Source organism: Schistocerca piceifrons, chromosome X (genome assembly GCF_021461385.2).
Source record: "Schistocerca piceifrons isolate TAMUIC-IGC-003096 chromosome X, iqSchPice1.1, whole genome shotgun sequence".
Classification (NCBI taxonomy): Eukaryota; Metazoa; Arthropoda; class Insecta; order Orthoptera; family Acrididae; genus Schistocerca; species Schistocerca piceifrons.
This window is the reverse complement of record NC_060149.1, coordinates 971762841-971777288: the sequence shown is the minus strand read 5'-3', so window position 1 is coordinate 971777288 and position 14448 is coordinate 971762841. Positions and strand designations below refer to the sequence as shown.

The 14448-nt window shown below is 40.0% G+C and overlaps 1 pseudogene; it reads left to right on the top strand.

The window, feature by feature from the left end:
• LOC124722822 overlaps positions 1-11202 on the top strand; it is a 45126-nt pseudogene extending 33924 nt beyond the window's left edge.
• The last annotated feature ends 3246 nt before the right edge of the window (positions 11203-14448 follow it).

The following is a 14448-nucleotide window of genomic DNA, read 5'->3' as shown; positions in this document are numbered from 1 at the left end:
TGGTGAGCTACACATTTATAGTATTTTCACAACAGCAGTAGCTATTTTCTTACAATTTCTTTTTGCAGGCATACCATGTCCCGGGCTACAAGGGATGCGTAGGATTTATTACCTCAATGAGTGAACACTTCTGTGGCACATGCAACCATTTACGGATAACAGCTGATGGCAATTTGGAGGTGTGTCTCTTTGGGAATTCAGAGATATCTCTCAGGTGAGTGATGAAACATAGAATAATCATGTCCAAGTGAAAATTCATGCGAGGAAACCATAAAATTACTAGAAGACTGACAGACTGATCAGTATTTTACCTTCAGGAGGTGAAATTCCAAAACTTCTTATGGACACATTCGTTCCTCTTGTCCTCACATTAGTCGTGGAGTCCGAGTGACCTTTCAGACCTTCAGGAACTTATCCCTCTTTCCTCTCTCATGAAGGAACTGATAGTTCCAAATGCTGAGTATAGAATAATACTTTCAAACTGTTTGCCATGCACATTAGGTATGTGGTTGGTATATGGAAGAGATAAACTGCAGTTAAATCCAGCAGGTATGAAATGAGTTATCTTTTCTTGAAGTTTTCAGCTTGCACCCTCCTCCCTCCCAGACATACAAACCAGATACCTCTAGCTAAATAATTTGTGAGTATATATAATTTGCCTCTGTCAACATCATGTTACACTAACCTATTTGTGAGATTAAATTAAAGGAAAGTAATCAGAACTGGAAATTATGTAAAGACATTTTTAGCTATGACCCTAGGTTTTAATAAAGTTAACACAGTATTTCTGTCCATGTGATTGTAACTATGATTTGCCAGCCACCGTTGCCGAGCGGTTCTAGGCACTTCAGTCCAGAACCGCGCGACTGCTACGGTCGCAGGTTTGAATCCTGCCTTGGCTCAGATGTTAATTCCCATAGTGCCCAGAGCCATTTGAACTGTGATTCATGATTATCAGAGTCTATATGTTCCAAATAAAAATTGGAACTTCATGTGTATAAATGTACAAATTATTAGACAATGGGACCAACAACTGACACTTTTAAATTGATGACTAGACTAAGAGATTAATAATAGGTAAAATACTGCAAGATACTTGGCGATAAGTTTGTTTCAGGACAAGGTAAGGGGGGTGGGGGGCGGGAAGAATCAGCTCTCTCTTTGTGAGCATACCAGAAATCCTTTATCAACCCAAGGTAAAATAAGATATAAAAATACACGGTCAAACAACTAATTTAAGTATCTTAAAAACCAAATGACTAATGAAATTGGAAGCTAAGAAAAGTAAGTTCATAGTAAGTAGGGTGAAACACAGAGGGCTGCAACATATTGCCATTGTTGTTTGACTTGTCTATCAAAGAAAAAAGAAATGGATCAAAACAAAATAAAAGTGAGAATGGAAATGTATCAGAAGCAGATAGGAATAAGCAAGGAACATATTCTTTAATAAATAATTAAAAAAAAGAAACTGACATGTGAGGCAGATGTTCCTACAATTTTATGTTCAAAGCACAGCAGTCTGTGAAAGCAAAATATTTATGACATTGAAAAAAGAAAATCAGTGAGTGAAAAGTGTGTGTAAGTGAATTGTGGTGAAAGACTGGATATTGGAACTTCTGTTAGGCTGCCCAGTATTAGTTAACTTGGTAGTAAAGGAGCAAGTTTGCAAGGGCAGATAACTGTTTGGCTACGTACAATAGAGTGGGAGTATGGAAAAGCTAGTCCAAGATAGGATGAAAAAGATAACAGCAACTTAAAAAATGAATTGATAAGTTACCATGAACCCCATTCCAATCTAGTGAATGCAGTGGTTGACAATATCTTGTGACATTCGCCTATAAGGCTCAAACAATAATTGCTAAATAAAAATACAAAATGTTGACAAGACTGTATCTAAGCTGTCACTCTCTTTTGAAACAAGGGTGTTTAAACCAATAAACACGCAGGAAAGCAGGGACAACTCGCACACTAGAGAAGGATGGGCAGTATCATTGAAGGAGTAAGCATAAACCGTGTGGAATATGTGTGGTACCAGAAATGATAGTAAGAAAAAAAAAGAAGAAGAAGAAGAAGAGGAAAAATGTTGATCTGGAAACAAGGGAATAAAAATTTGCCACGTGAAGAGACAAAATGGTACTGTGCTGATGAGTGTGTACAAGTGGTGATATACAATATACATTGATAAAGGAACTCTGCATTGGGCCCAAAAGACCACGCAATGCTCTTCGAGAGATGTCCTCTACTATATATCTATGGAGAGTTAGGGGATCAGTACACAACTCTCCAGGCTGTTATCAACTTCCAGAAGTTGAAGACACTACTTCTCACTTGAGTAGCTCCTCAGCTGGAACTACAAGCAGAGTGTACCCTATTCCGGTCTGTCCACCGAGCAGAATTTCCCAGCTCTACAAGGAATTGAACCTGATCCCTTTCTATGGCACACCTGTGGCATACTGACTGCATAGCTGTGGCAAGAGTCATAATATACACTTGTGAACAATTGAGTTATAACTATTCTGTTTATTGGGGAGAGAGTATGTATATTTCCAACGTGAATGAAATAGTTTAGTGTATCGTAACTGGAATGTATTCAGACCTCGTACTTGTTGTGTGAGAGCGCAGTGTCTTAGACACTTGTAGTGTTTGTCTTAGCATGAACTAACCGGTGAGCCTTACTTTCTAGTATTTTTAATTATATATCATTACTGGTGCCTCTGGCACTTATGTGTTGCAATAGCAATAGCTTGCAATAGCAAACATTGAGTCAACCATGGTTTTTGGATTAGAAGTAGAGGTCAGCTGGGTTGACAGTGGGAATAGAGTGATGGGAAGTGGACAATAAGCAGTTATATTGAAGGGTGCATTATTTGATATGTTAAGGTTAATTACAAAACGTGGATTGGAGAATTTTTCACGTTGAGCAGAAGTAAGTTTACAGGACCAGATGTCAAATTACACATGATCAGTGTGAATCCCTATAGTCAGCATGAACACTGGCACACAGAATAATTTATAGGTAGTCTTGCTGTATATAAAAAATCAGATTTGTGCTGAACTGTCATGAACAAACTGTCACTTCTCTGGAATAAATAGACTCTGATTTGTTAATTACATCTGTGTAAATGAAAAATATAGGAAAACATAGATTGCTGCTTACTGTAAAGGAGACATGTTACATTGCAGACAAGCACAATTAAAGAGGCACTTACATAAAGCTTTCGGCCACAGCCTTCATCAGCAAAAGAGATACAGAGAAACACACACATTCATACACACAGGCAAGCACATGTCACACACATATGACTGTCAACTCCAGCAGCTTGCCCCTAGCTGCTGGACTTGGCAGTTTTTTTTTTTCTCTGTGTGTGTGTGTGTGCATGCGTGCGCGCGCGGTAGGCTTGCTTGTGTGTTGTGCCTGTGTGCAACTTTGTTTTCTTTACGGTAAATAGTGATCTATCTTTCCCTGCACTGTTGATATTCCTACCTGGAATTTCCATTGTTTAATATGTAAATATTTAAAGAAGGACACAGTTACATATATTCTGTCACTTGAAGACTAATACATGAAGTCAGTGGACATTATTTTTTACTGCAGAGGATCTTTGTCACCACTAATTATTAATTTTGTGTTCCAGTTAATTAGACATGGTTTCATCCTTTCCTGGATGTGCTCTTTTTGTTAAATCTTCCTTCAAAAGATCTGATTTACTTCAAATTAATAAACCTGAGTATTCTGAAAAAGGAGGTGCAGCTTACAGCTGCAGTGTGACAGTTGATCACAGGGTGATTTTATCACTGCCATATCGTGGGTACCCATGGCTCGAGACACTTATTCTATAAGGGTGTGTAGTCATTGGGCTTTCTTGTACCACAGTGTCAAAGGTGTACTGTAAGCAGATTTATTCAAGGAAAATACTACCACAGTCAGCAGAGTGAACTGCTATGGGCAACAGGATATCATTGACAGGGGTTACCACTGACTAGCATGGCTTTAGCAGCGAACAGGTGGGCCACAATGTAGCAAATGACACACCAACTCAGTGACAGTCTATAAACAGTAACCATTCATGCCACTGGGAACTGTCACCTCTTTGTGGGATACAAACATGCAATCTGCACACTGCTCGTCACACTTACAAAGATTAGCATTGGTTCGGAACAGCACCAGGGGATGCTCGAAGCATGCAGGAAGGTCGTCTGTCTGATGATTTGCGGTACATATTGCCAAGGTGGCAGGGAGCAAAATAAGGAGTGATCAAAAAAACTTCCATTTGAAGGCTGCATAGTTCAGATCAGTATGCCACACACACACACACACACACACACACACACACACACACACACATACACACATATCCATTCGCACATATACCCTGCTTGTGTCTGTATATGTGCGGATGGATATGTGTGTGTGTGTGTGTGTGTGTGTGTGTGTGTGTGTGTGTGTGTGTGTGTGTGTGTGTGTGTGTGTGTGCGAGTGTATACCTGTCCTTTTTCCCCCCTAAGGTAAATCTTTCCACTCCCAGGATTGGAATGACTCCTTACCCTCTCCCTTAAAACCCACATCCTTTCGCCTTTCCCTCTCCTTCCCTCTTTCCTGATGAAGCAACTGTGGGTTGCGAAAGCTTGAATTTTGTGTGTGTGTTTGTTTGTGTATCTATCAACATACCAACGCTTTCGTTTGGTAAGTTACATCATCTTTGTTTTTAGATATATTTTTCCCATTTGGAATGTTTCCCTGTATTATATTATATATCAGTGCTTTCCTCTCCCACTACTATCCTGCAGACCTTGTCCACAAACAGATCTCCCAAGCAATACATTCCTCCCCACCCAACAACAATGTTACTACCCCCAGACCACACAGAAGCATCCCCCTTGTCACCCAATATTATCCTGGCCTCGAATACATCAACTAATTACTCCGCCACGGATATGAATTTCTCAAGTCAAGCCCTGAAATGAGATCATCCCTTGACAATATTCTCCCCACACCACCCAGAGTTGCCTTTTGCCGACCCCCTAACCTCCGTAATATCCTTGTCAAACCCTACAATATTCCCAGACCACCTTCTCTACCCAGCGGTTCCTACCCCTGTAACCGACCATGATGCAAAACCTGCCCCATGCATCCCCCCACAACCAACTACTCCAGCCCCGCTACTGGTAAAACATACACAACTCAAGGCAGGGCCACATGTGAGACAACACGACATTTATCAACTGACATGCCTGCACTGCACAGCCTTTTTCATTGGTATGACGACAACTAAACTGGCTGAGCGCATGAATGGGCACAGACGAACTGTCCGCCTAGGAGATGTCCAATACCCAGTAGCGGAGCATGCTCTCCAGCATAATTCTAGGGACCTAGGAACCTGCTACACCATATGTGCCATTTGGCTTCTCCTGCCCAACACCAGTACCTCGGAACTGCGGAGATGGGAACTTGCACTCCAACACATCCTTTCATCCCGCCATCCCCCTGGACTGAACCTACGTTAACCAACCTCACTCCCATTTACTCTTTAGTCTTCTCCTCTTTCCCTTTCCTCTTTAGCCATTCATGCATCTTTTCATCCTACATAGTTGCGTTTATCTTTATACTATGTGCCTCTTTACTTCTGTATTCATCCTCCTTGGTTTGAAGCTGGCACAGTAATTACAGTAGAATATCTTTGGCTTCCCTCTGACATCCATGCCTCCATCTTTGCTGCCCTCCCTGTTTACCTTTCCCCTGTTGCTTCATAACCTGGGTTGTGAATAACTGAATCCACTTTCCCTTCTTCCCCTTTTTTCCCCTCTCTCCTCCCTGATGAAGGAACGAAGTTCCGAAAGCTAGGATACGTCAATTTTCTGTTCTGTTTTGAGTATCTATCGGCTGTACTGAGCTGAGGTAAGTACTGGTCAGGCCCTCTATCTCTTTGTTAGTATTTGTTTCTTATATATAAACACACACACACACACACACAGACAGGGTGATGCGTATTAACATTTAAAAACCTCCAAAGCACTGTAGATGACCCTGAGACAAGTAATTTAATACAAGACACATGGGATCACAAATGTTGGATACGATACAAATGTTGGGAAATGTGTCAAAAGCGAATGACAAATGTCACCAGATGATGTACCTTGCCATGCTTGCAGTGGTTGAGCCTCTCGGTCTGTCACACTTGATCATCCCAACCCAAGTCAAGTATTCATATCATTGTGGCTACGGACACACGTGTGCGACTTTAGTGATGGTGTTCAGGATTTGAGTCTTGCATCTGGCAGGCAGTATTTTTTCATTGTGTTAAACAATTATGTATTTATATTGAAGTTTATTATTTTATTTACCGGTCTTGTAGTTTCCTTGATTTCTTGCAAAGTACAGTACAATGAAAACCTACCATATTGCATAACAAGTAGATGAGTATAAACTTCAGAATAGCATCATCGCCATTAAATGACCTATGTTTTCTTTACTAACTAATGTCTGTAAACAAAAAGAGAAGGGACAGAAGCAAAAAACACAAAATCAGAACTGCTTTTGCTTGATTACAGCAGGGACAATAATTTTGTAACATCTACATTTACAACAGATCATATTTACAAAATGTTTTCGAAATTTGCTCTGTTTGCTCAAATGAAAGTATTGCACTGCTCAATCATTCCTTTACACTCAACCCCAACTGCTGCACATGCTGTGGGGTATGTCATCTGGTTACGTCATATGTTCAGTGTTTCTCACCAATTTTTGGGGTATTTTGAAATGTACAAAAAGGCAAATGCAGAAAGTTATCACATTTTGCTGCACATTACCTCCGTCACAGAAAAATAAAGTATACAAATCTTCTCAGATTTGCCACTGAATAATTTTGTGCAAGCCTCACAATATTTCACCAACACAACTGTTCATCATCTTCAGGTAGTGGTGGGTCCTGTCATCACTGCTGCAAGATGTGGCTGGTGATATTCGCACAGCAGAATTGAAATTTGTCAGGCTAGAAGCAGGAGTACGAATGTGTGGACAGGCACTCCCAGTTGGATGGAAATTCCATTCATAGTAGCCTTCTGCTTATGTGTTGTGGGCAATGACTGCACTTCTGGACACTCGCGTGGTTAAAAGCTGAATTAACTCTCTGCAAGGTGCTGCATCAGGTCATACATCGGAGGATCTGGTTTCTACTGTTTTAATTTCATGGCAGTCAGTGCTGGATTCTGGGCAGTGCTTAATCAAAATTCCATATTCCTGTTGGTAAGATTGCCCATTGTATGGATACATGCCTCATTCTTAAAAACACAATCCTAGAGTGATGATGCTGAGGATAAAATTTCAGTCCTCTTGGGAAACGTGTGGTGCCCTGTATTCAGGCAGTGCTCTGCTACCACTAATTTACTGGGTGGCACTTTTGTCAGCGCTGTTGAACGCAGTGTTCTTGCACAATGTGAGGTGTCTGCCCTATATAAGATTTCCCATAATGGCATCAGATCTTATATATGATCTGTGTTTTCTAAGGTCAAGATTGTCTTTAACTGAACACAAACAATTCCTTAGTTTTGCTGGTAGACGAAAAACACACTTGATTCTGTTTCTCTTAGCGATTCTTCCTATTTTTGAAAACATGCCACTGAAATATGGCAAAAAAGCCATTTGCAGTGCTTGTCTAAGTATCTTCATTTACATCCCTACACTGAACTTGCTTTGCTCAGAACACATTTCAAATCTGTTTACAAGAATAAACATTCTGCTGGAACACTGTTCTTAGGTGTTACAGTTCACCAGGCAGACTGTTGGTATCTGAGATCACGTGTGCTCTATGTGCCAGGGAGTGTAAGACACTACCACATTGTGCAGGGTGACGGCATCTTTTGGACCGCAAATATAACTCTGCGTGTATCAGTTTTCAGTAGAGACTATGCCCCAGTGTTCTGTCAGCTTTTCTTCTAACCGTGACATCCAGGAATGGTAAGCTGCTATCTTTTTGTACTTCCACAGTGAACTGAATATTCAGATGGAGCGAGTGCAAATGCTGCAGGAACATAGGTAGTGTCTGTATTATGTGGGCCACACCACAAATGTCTCTTCAGCATTCTGCCAGAAGGAGGAATGTTGGATATTTACTAAGGGAAATAGAGGATCTCCCATGGGAACACTGTCCACTTGATCAAAGTAGTTGGTGTTACATAAGAAATAGGATGAGGTATGCACATGTTTAAACAGCACCACAATTTCTTTCTCAAACTTGCTGCTAATAACCTCTAATGAGGGCTGCAGGGGCACTTTTGTAAGTAATGATATAACATTTGAGCTAACTAAAAGATCTGAAAGTTCTAGTTTAAGCATCTTCAGGTATTCTATGAAATCCTCTGAATTCTAAATATGATGGTCATAGTCATCCACATGATAAATTTCAAAGCTGTCACGTGGAAATTGCCAGTTGCATCTTGCAGCAGTGATGGTGGAAATCACCACCACCTGAAGATGCCAAAACGTTGTGTCACTGAAATATTGAGGGAGGGACTTGCATAATGTTATCTGGTGGGGAACCCAAAGTCTTTTTGCAACAGATCTATCAGGCAAGCCTGAAAATTCACATATACTCCAAGCAGTAAGTACCTGTTGTAAAATGGTCACATTAGTGAGCTTGGCAATTAATTAACAGTTTATCAATAAATTTGGCTTCATTTTGCAAGAAATTGTGCTGTGTTCCACTACTCCCTCTTCAACAAAACTAATGTCACTTTCTGCTCCACCTCCTCAGCCCGAGATCTTATGTATACTCTTGAGCATTTGTGTAAGATACCTGTTTATTTATAAAAATAAAAGTAACTTCTATCATGACTTTCCCATTTTGTCCAGTGGGTTTGTTATCCTGCTGTTGCCTACTGCAGACTACAAGATTACTGTTGAAGATATCTGCAAAGTTTTTCTTCCTTTTTAGTGTACCAACATTTCACTGTGTGGTAATTGCCTGGTACTGTTTAACGGGTGTTTTAACTGTTGTTTCAGAGATGCAATACGAAGCAAATGCAGTGAGGATGACTTGCTTGCCATGACTGGGGCAGCAGTGAGAAGAAAGAAGAAACAACATGCAGGTAAGATACATTACAGCAAATGTAACTCTATAGATAGAAAGAAAATTTCTGCTTAACAAGTCATAGCAAACATAAGAGCAAAATAGAATGAAAAACAACAGTGATAGAACCTGTGTTTTTTGTGTAAAATTGGATTTAATTTTTTATTTAGTATTCATTCTGATTAATGCCCATTGGTCAACAGTACATTTCAGCCCTAGAATTTGGTTCTGCAAGGTCCACCAGATAACCATATATGGCTGTTGTAACTCCTTTATTGGACTTCAGAAGTTTTCCAGCAACAAATCTTTTTTTCTTTCTTTCTTTCTTTCTTTCTTTTTTTTTCTTTTTTAAAAAAAAGCTAAAATGCAGAAAACATCATAAAGGAAACACTCAAAGAAAAGCATCAGTGTCCTTGAAACAATGGAAACTCCAGTAGGAATATCAACAATGTTGGAAAAGACAGATTACTACTTACTGATGAAGGCTGTGGCTGAAAGCTTTATGTAAGTGTCTTTTAATTCTGCCCATCTGCAGCCTAAGGTATCTTCTTTATGGTAAGTAACAGGCTGTCTTTTCCTTCATTATTCATTAGTGTTCTTTGTTTTTATTGCTGTTTAGCAAGCATTGTGTGGTATATAAGGGATGCGAATAGCGTCAGATGTTGAATCATCACTCTGGAGGATATGAAGGTGCTGCATATTGGTGTGAGACAGCATTATCTGATGAGAGTTTGAAAGAAACCTCATTGTGGATGTCCATTTGGTCGCCTGGTTAAACCTTGCAACATCTGTATTTTTGGAGTATTTGGATCTGACAGTGGCCTGATGTTGGAAAGTAAGGGCATACTCATCATCAATGTTCCAGTTGACTACATCAGACCACTACAAGGGAGCATCACTGTGTAGTGTACTGAGTACATTGTAACCTGTTCACGTCTGTGACTGCCATCTGAGAACAAGTACAGTAAACTCTCGTGCAGCTACACTTTTGGCTAGCTAGATTGACACTTGACAAGTTTTAATTTGCGTGCACCTGGAGCCAAGTATTTGCTGGTGTTTTTTGGCAATCTACTGCTAATCAGTGCACTGGTGCATGTCAAAAGTCCAAGTATCGTCAATTCGTGCGTGTGTTGGTTGAAGCTCTAGTGTGTTTCTTATTTGTATTGCATGGTTTCATGCCTCTGCCATCTATTGGAACTCCTTGTAAGTACAGTACATACAGTATTGTTCTATGCAATGCAACATAGCCCTGTCGAAACCGACAATTAGAGTGCGCCGCCTAACACTTTCCACTTGTTGTCGGTACATCAAAGCTGAGTGTTTAACAGTGAACGTACAACACCCTGTTGTGTTGCGACATGGGTTTGGGTAGAACAGAGGAAATGGCATAGATGTATTGAATGCTTTCATTTGATGGCTGCCACAGCCTTGTTTCAAAAGTCAAAAGTTTGTCTAGTGCATCTCGAGTGTTGTCAAGTTGTGCATCTGTGTGTTTCTGATTTGAGGTTTTGTGCTCCCACTATGTGCCTTAAAGTGTCCAGAGATAAAAGGGGCCAAAAACCATAAAGGACTCAGTCGAGTGTCTGTAAAAAGAACACTGAATGTGACTATGGGCATGAAACATAAAACGAATGTGATCTTGTTGGAAAAAGAGCTTCACTCTTTGCAGAGAATTGATGCTGGTGAGCCACCCACAGAAGTGGCTGCACAGTAGGAGTACAATTACTGATCGGAAGACAAATCGATCAGGAATTGAAAAATTTTGTTCCATCCAAACATTGGGCAGCGCAGTGAAATCTTGAAAAACAATGAGAAAAGGTGCACATCCTCAGTTAGAAGAGGCATTATTTTTGTGGCACGAATAAATAAGAGCCAAAGGTGTGTCAGTTTCAGGTCCTCTACTTTGTCAAAATGAGCTGATGAGCTGATTGAAGGAAAGGAGCAAGAATTCCTCGGAAGTAATGGCCGGCAGGATCGTTTCAAGAAGCGGCATGGCATCCATGAAATTGCCATCAGTGCCAAATCATTATCTGGGGATGAAGTTGCTATGCTGATTTTACGAAGAAACTGCACACAATCATTGACAAAGGATGTTATACTGGCAATCAACTTTACAAATGTGATGAAACTGGGTTGAATTACAAAATCCTGCTAACGAAAACCCTTGCCTCTAAAGAAGAAGAAATGGCTTCCGGATCCAAAAAAATCAAAGATATATTTACTGTCCTTGCTTGCAGTAATGCCACTGGCAATCATAAACTGTGTCTTACTTTAATTGGCAAATCCAAAACACCAAGAGCATTTAGACACCAACCAACCAGCTTTGCCACTGAGGTACACGAATCAGTCTTAAGGCATGTATGAACAGTGCCATCTTCAGAGAGTGGTTCCAGGCAGAGTTTGTTCCAGCTGTAGTAAATTACATGGCAGGAAATGGACTTCTTTGAAAAGCGCTACTTCTTGTGGACAATGCTCCTTCTCACCCTGGTGATCTGCAAGATGGGGATATCAAAGTTGTATTTCTCCCACAAAATGTCACATCTCTATGTCAACCGATGGACCAAGGTATTCTTGAGGCGATGGAAAAACATTACAGACGCAAGATGCTGGAATACTTAATAGATGTGATTGATGCTGCAGATGATTTTGTGGAAGCTCTTAAAAAATCGATGTTTTAAGTGTCATTCATTGATTGCTGAAGCTTGGAATCTAATTCCTCCACTTCCTCTTGTTAGGTCTTGGAAAAAACTCTTAGATCGTAAGGCAACCTAAGTGGTGGGAAGGAGGAGGCAACACCGAAACTCAAGCTGACATAATTTTGGTGAATTTACTGGAGAAGCTGGTTGTAAAGACACACACTTCGGAGACATTGAAGAGTGGATGGAAAATGGCATTTTTTCATGTGACTGAGGATGAAATCGTCCAAATTGTGACTGATCATAAAGCGTCAGAAGACTATGTTTCTGATGATGAATCAGAGAAAAATATTCCTCACACATTCTGTTACAAAGTGATCCAAACTGCCCTGGAGTACATCAGCCAACTGGAGGAGACGATTTATCCTGAAATAGTTTGATTTCAACATTGGAGATGTATTGTTGCAGCAATAGTTTCTCAAGCAAAAAACAAAAAAAAAAAAAACATTTGTGACTTCGTTACCAAAAAATAAACTCTAATGAAGCATCCTAGAACTTCTATGTCCATAACTTAAAAAGTTTTTTTTTTTTACTTTTCTTGAAAGTTCCTCTAGACAGACTTTTCGTTCCTTTGAGAAATCTCTAGATTTGTTTCATAATTTTGTTCAGTAGTTTATTTTTTATTAAAAAGAGTAGGTAATAAAATTAAAACTCCTGTTTTTTTCCTGCTGCCAAATAAGGGAGATTTTTTCTGTAAGAATGCAAAATAAACGAGCTTCGTTATACAGCATTTAAAAACTTTGAGTTTTCAATCACAGTTTGGTGCCTTTTTAACATGTCAACACAATTTTTTCAGTAAAAAAGTGCAGGGTTAATTGCAACCGTATCAGTAACATTTTACATACCCTACGCACGTGTTACGATCGTATTTCACAATATTGACGCAATTTGGAGTGTTCACATATGAAAACAGGGGGACTTTGATTTATCTGAAATTTTCGTTATCAGAACCGGCCACCGTCCCAATCATTTCGGATAAACAGGAGTTCACTGTAACAGACTCCTTGCAACATGCTGTGTCATGCAGCTAGGAGCAGCCAGACTATGGAATTGCCGTCCCGCGCATAGGCTGCCATTAACACCCAAGCAAATGACTGCATGTGAAGTGGTACCATGATCGAGAAGTACGGACTGCTAATGAATGGTGTCACATTATGTTCACTAATGAGTCCCAGTCCTGCACTTCTCCAAATGACTATCGTGGAGAAGTTTGACAGTGACCCGGGGAGATGGGGAGAGGTCCCATTCTTCCACATTTTGGGGGGGGAGGGGGTCACAAAGGAGTCCCATGGTGTGGGGAGCCATTGGGTACGACTTCAGGTCACGGCTTGTAATGGCCGAGGGAACTCTGATGGTACAGCAGTGTGTAATAGTATTGTGGTGCTATTTTTCAACAGGCCAGTGCTTGTCCTCATGTAGTATGTGTCTCTTTAAATTGTCTGCGTGATGTTGATATACTCCTGTGGCCAGCAAAATCCCCATATCTGTCCCCGATAGAACATTATGGGACCAACATGGACGTCAACTCCATCCCACTGCCTGTATCCATGATTGCAATGTCCAGTTACAACAGTTGTGGATCACCTTTCTCAGGAGGGTATGCAGCAGCTTTACGACATCCTCCCGCACTGTCCAGGCCAGACAGGGTGCATTGCTGTATTGATAAGTGGGCTCAAACTGATAAGTTCCGTGTAAATTTGACTCTGTTTTGTTATCACTGAAATAACATCACATACCCTCTAAATTCGCTATGTTTCAATTTGTTTTCTCCCCACCTTCTGAGTGTCTCACTTTTTTTCAAGCAGTGTAATTTAAGACAGACATAAGAATATGAAAATGGGATGGCATATCACATTGCTATTCAACTATACCCCCAAGAAAATTGTAAGATAATGGAGAAGAGGAGGTGCACTATTACACTGACTAGAACGTAAACTTAAAGATAGAATTATATTGTGTAACCTATACCGATGACATAATACTAATTGACAAAAACATCACTGATGTGCTAAAGCAATTTGAAATATTAAGGGAGCAAGCTAGGAAAATTGGACTACTAATTTCACCTGGAGAAAAAATTCTTGGCTGATACCAAAATGGCACTGGGTGAACTTATATAGGAAATGACATAGTATTCGGTGTTAAAGAGTTTAAATAGTTAGGTGAAAAAGACCACTGAACATCATAATGAAAAGAAGGCCATAGAATCCAGACTTCAGAAAATACAAACTGTCTCTCAGTTAACTAAAAGTATTTTTCCTGGAACTCTAAAATCTAACATTGTACAACAGTGATCAAATTAGAATTTCTTTATGCATGAGAGAGACTCTTTGTCCAACACAAGACATGAAAACAGCAAGAATGTAAAATTGTAGTAAAAATCTTAGGTCCAAGAATAAAAGATGGAATACATCACACAGAACCCAGTGTGAAATCTCCAGGCAAAATCCTAAAAACTCTTGTTACAATGTGTCTCCAAAGAATCCAACTTGTGGGACATACAGAAAGAATGTATCCAAACAGGCAGCTCATTGGATTCCCACATACTTGAAAAATAAGATCCAACTGATGAAAACAAACAGGAAGAGACCTTAAGAAATTGGAATCACCACATTTACAGTATTCTGATGTAGTGATGAGTCACACAGAGTGCAGTTTCACAGTAGCTTGATCGATGCTTGTACTTG